The sequence below is a fragment of the Kryptolebias marmoratus genome, linkage group LG1, assembly GCF_001649575.2.
Source record: "Kryptolebias marmoratus isolate JLee-2015 linkage group LG1, ASM164957v2, whole genome shotgun sequence".
Lineage (NCBI taxonomy): Eukaryota > Metazoa > Chordata > Actinopteri > Cyprinodontiformes > Rivulidae > Kryptolebias > Kryptolebias marmoratus.
The window spans coordinates 11,271,575-11,277,164 of NC_051430.1; positions in this window are offsets into that span (position 1 = coordinate 11,271,575).

Genomic DNA, 5,590 nt, shown 5'->3' on the forward strand with positions numbered 1-5,590 from the left:
ACAAAAGGACGAGTAATAAACATTTATACCGAACACCGAAATTAAACTACTCGGACAACATTGAGGGTCTTTTTAACACAGTATGAAAGTATGGAAAATTAAAAGGCCCAGCATTCCACGCAGGAATACACATCGCCCGCTGATTTTCATGCCTGAGTTTTAAACTAAAGTCATCTCACGATGAGAGGGAATGGAGTTGCAAACACTGGAATTGCACAGTTTTATGCATCTTGTGATCTCACAAGATGCAGCAGTGTTCAGAAAATGTGTTGAGGATGGCAGTCAGCAACCACCAAACACAATTCTAGCTCAATATCTGACTGAAAACGGATGATTACAGCGATCTTTGTGTTGGCTAATGCAACTGGCTGTTGTCACCATCTTGAATGGTATGGACTCCAAAAGTCAGCCAGTTGTAGATGCACTTCCAGTGATTATTTCCTGAGAGATTCATTAAAATCCATCCAGTGGTTCATAAGATACTTTGCTGTAGCTACACACAAGCGCACACATGCACACAGAGTGTCATCATGCAGAAAGATTGTCGCCTCTTGCCTTCGGTGGCAGCCGATCAAAACGTTTTTTTCTCATGTGCTGGTGTGAGCTAAGATTTTGCCACAGTTTTTTTCTTAGTTATTTGCGACAAGCTTCCCCACCTCGGCGCCGCTTCCTTTTACTCTCTCGGCACGTCACTCGTCTCCTGCCGTCAGTGGAAAACAATAAGCAACCAAACGCATAAACAGTCCCCATATGCTGTGAATTCCGCCGAAGCTTTGAAGCGCTGCCTAACCCACTTTTTATCATTAACAGATTTGCGCAAGTCTCGGNGGGGGGGGGGGGGGGGGGGGGGGGGGATCTTCGTTTTTGCGACACACAGACTCTCGTACTAAAAGGGACTGCTGTTGCATCAAAGATCTTCTTGGTCGGGCTTTTGATGCTGAAACTGTAAGATGTGGCTGACGCCTGCACGTGCACGTAGAACTCTCACTATTAGTTGCTCTAATAAACATGCTTGGTGTTTCTCTGGTGTGTGCGGCCGCCAGATTCCCTCTCCATCTGCTTATAAGGTTCTGAGGGCAACATGAAGGCGTCGGGTCTTTTGGTATCAGTTAATCATCACAACAGTGGTAAAAAGTTTTGGACAATTTTAGCTTTCTCCCCCCACAAGAGTTTCACGAGGAGATGGATAGCCGTGCGTTTGGTGGCAACAATCAGTTTTCTAAGAACAGATGAGCAGATTAGTTCCTATAAAAACACATTGTACTCCTGCAGTTTGGCGATTTGGTTGGACTCCAGCTTTATGTTTACAACACAGTTGTGAAAGTGCTCTGGGTGCCCTCATAACTGAGCTATGAGAACAATGGAAAAAAAAAGAAGCTATCTCATAATAATAAAATATTCCTCTAAAGGAGCGATCCAACAATTTAGTACTTCAGTCCAGTAATATTCCTGTTGGCTCATTTATATTTTTAAATAGGAGCTTGCACAACACAAACTGTATTTATTACACATATTCCTGTCAAAACCCTAGAGCTTAGGTCAACATTACACCTGCTATGAAGTGTGCCAACAGAGAGAGATCTGCAGCTCTCTACACTTAGACAACAGAAAACACATTCTCTCAAATGGAATAATAAAGTATATTGTATTTTACTGCACTGTATAGCATTGCACAAAATCACACAGCATTGTACTGTAATGTATCATATTTTGTTGTATCCTACTGTATCATATGATGTGTGAGGCATTGTGTTGTCTCCTATTGTATTGTATCGTATCATATATTGCAGAGGTCTCAAACTTCAAATTTACAGCTTCAAATCTGATTTCTAGATAAGGTCAAAGCTCTGGAACAACTAACAAAAAAAACAAATCTTTTTTTTTTAAATAAATTTGCTTACAACTTACAGCCAAAAGAAATGGTGCTGTTTGTCTACGAAGCTGCTCTATCCTTTGACAGTAAAGCCTAATGTGTGCTGTAGTTTTATTATTATTATTATTATTATTATTATTATTATTATTATTATTATTATTATTATTATTTTAACTTAAACTGGTTGCCTTTGTTTTCAAACAAGAATAATATTAAAGAAACTGAACTATAACCTCAAACCAATTGCGGTAAAAGTTACAAATGTTACGAGACAATTCGAGTACAGACAGAAAAATGGCACCGTCTGCCTTCAATAAGCTGCTTAAACCTTGGCACAAAAACGTTGTTGTCAGACTCAGGAACTGACTTCAGTGACATAAAACCCCCTTTTTTTGCTGCCTGCATTTCTGATATTGACACCCAACAGAGGCCAAAGCTGCAACCTTCTTCCTGTCTCAGCTTCAGTTTTTTATCCTTTACTGTAGGGATTTACGTAAAGCAGGTGTGTCACGACAGCTTGTGTAATGCCACGTATCTACAAACAGATCCGCTGGTTTAATTTGACAGTCAGGTTTTATTTTCCTGCTTTATTGAAGTGACTACAGAAGCCCAGCTCCCATTGTGCTGTCGCAGAAACTATAAAGGACTTGTACATATCACAGAGTCGAGCTCAGTATTATAAAATCTTGATAATAACCCTTGTTATGCTGTACAATGTAAAATCTAACAGGTGCTGGACTGCACGACTCGATCCAACAGAGATATCAGTCCAACAATGAATGGAAAGCAAGCCGTGGCACTGAAGCTTTTATTATTAGATTCAGATTCTAAAAAAAGGAGGATGAGGAAAAGGACACAGCTGTGGACGGGCTCATGGCTGGGGAAAAGATGTTGGTTGAAACAGCAGCAGGATTTTTCTAAAAACGGTCTGTCTGACACTGCTTGATATTTGTTGCGGTTTGTCTTTGGTTGTGAGAGAGCTAAATCGGCTGTCAGTGAGCCTGTCACCCTGAACAACCACAGACCACCGATTCAAAGTCACGACCAACAGTTTTCTTGTGATTTTTCTTTTTTTTTTCACAACAAAAGATTTTGTTCAGTGCAGCTTTAGACTTTCAAGTGCCCTTTTTTCAGGTTTTGTAACTTGCCTCGGGGCGAGAGTCAAAGAAAGCAGCATCAGGTGAATTTGTATCGGAGTTCTCCTCTTTCCTGTATATTTTTTACTCAATAAGCCAAGGCCACCCGGAGAACGTTAGCAGTAGTGTGCTGATGCATTTTGACTCACGGACTTAAAGTTACTGTTGTGATCTCATGTCACACTGTCAAATTGTCCTCTAAGATTTGTTTTGTAGGCAGAGCAGTATCCACAGAGTTCACCCCTCTAACGTCACCCTCCTGGTGGCTGATAGGAGCTCAGGGTGAGGCTTTACTTAAGAACCCATATATACGACAGCAGTACAACAATGTTTGCTTTTTGTAGAAGTCAGGGAGTAAAACAGCGACGCTTGCCTACGAGGAAGCAGAGCAAATTTAGGTTTGTCCCGTGTGTGCGACCCCGACACAGCCTAAAGATGGAGAATGAGCGGCCAGCACATGTCGAGACACAAATCAGTTTGTTACGCCATTCTTTAATCCAACTACAAAGCCGGGCGTCATGTGTCTCTGCAGCTTCAGCTGTCAGTCATTTGTCAACTCTGACAGCAAAATCAAAGAGCACATGAACTCTCCAGATATGAACGGAGTGTTTGATCAGTCAGAGCAAACTTTGCATTTGTGCTGAGCTGGCTGAGACATCTGAAATTCTGATGCTCTTTGAAATCCTGCCAAATCTTTAGGCCTGAACATAAAAGATCCTTTTGAATATAAATATAAATATATACAGATATATAGTTGCCTTGAACAGGAAGTTGATGAAAGCCCTCACTTTCTGCAAGAAAATTGATTGTTTTATTTGCTGACAGAAAGAAAACACACAAGATGCACACATTGAGTCAATCGGCATGGACACTAACAAAGCTCTACCCAGCAAGACTTAAGCAGAAATTTGTAAGAAAGTCTGAAATTTAGTTGTTAAAGATGGATTTAAGAAAACTATTGTTTTGTGCCACCTGGGATTGGTTCTCCTAAAAGTAGGTGCTGTAAATTTAAATACATGGGTTTCATATAGTCTATTATTGATTCCCCTCATTTGTATCTCAGTTATGTTTTGGGATCAGGGCTGTTTGATGCGACTTTTGTCTTGTTTTATTTCTCCCAAGTATTTGAAAGAAAGCGCAGGGTCACCGTCTGTCTGTTGATGAGGCACTTGGGCGTTTGTTGTCCAGAGTTTAAGGGAGCTTTCCTGGAGAAGAGCTGTGGATGGCAGTGGGAGCCTGTTTCCTTCAAAGGACAGCAGACGAGCGTCAAGTTGAAGAGTTTCAGCCCAAGGAACGGAAGTTCTGCAGTTTGCCCTTCAAAGTAAAAGACCTCCGCTTGAGTTGGAGTTGAAAACAGTAGAGTAATTAATGCAGCTCCAAAGAAATTAAAAAGGCTTAGATTTTCGTGAAGGGATGCATATCACCCGCTGCCTTTCATGCCAGAGTTTGACTAAGGTAATCTTCTCCTGAGAATTGATGGAGATGTAGCTGTGTTACACAAAGACTTGTATTAAAATGCATACAATTGAATTCAGGTTTATGGCCAAACTGTTACCAGCAATCTCATTCAGTATTGTAAGATGTCACTCCCAGAGTATGTGTTGTGAAGGACTCTCAGCCATGGCCGCGTCAAATTTTAGCTCATTATCTGTAGAGCTGACTGAGCTACAGCCACTTCTGGGTTGGCTAACGATGATTAGCTGTGGCAGTCGTCTTGAATTGGATTGACCCCAAAAGTTAATGAGTTGTACTTGTAGATCCAGGGATTACTTTCTGAAAATTTCCCTCAAATCTGCACGGAAGTTTATGAGATAATTTACTAACAGACAAAGGGTTGACTCTAACAATTAATGCCAAAGTTTTAAACAAAGATCCCAGGCAATGAGGAGCACTTGGACTCAACATATACTCCAAGACTTGGAGTATATGTTGTGAAAGGCTTTCAGCTACTACCACACCAAATCTTAGCCCAATATCTGTGAAATCGACTGAGTTATAGCCATTTTTGTACTGGCAAGTGTTGATGTTGAAGAGGGGGGACTTCAAAATTGAATAAGTTGTAGATGTACATACAAAAATTACTTTCTGAGAGTTTCATTCAAATTAATCCAGTGTTTAAACGAGATGTTTTGCTCACAGACAAACATGCTTGGTGGCAACTGTTAAAGCAAACCTTTTCCGGCAAAGATATTGTGTAATGTTTAGTGCTTAGAGTAAGTGTTGGGGCTGACTCCCAGCTACTACCGCACCAAATCTTAACCCAATATCTGAGAAATCGACTGAGTTACAGCCATTTTTGTGTTTCACAAGGTCACTTGGCCGTGGCACCCATCTTGGATTGTGTTGATCTTAAAACTAAATCAGCTGTAGGTGTACATCCAGTGATTGTTTTCTTAAAGTCTCATTAAAACACACCTCGTGGTTCATGAGGTATTTTGCTAATGGCACAGACAAACGCACACACGCAAAGTGGTTTAAAAACTGAGTTCAATGGCTCAATCGGGCTTTTATTTTGTAATCAGAGACCGGAAGTGGTGCAGCACTGCCTCCTCGTTGCCTGGAGAGCGAAGAAGAAAATACA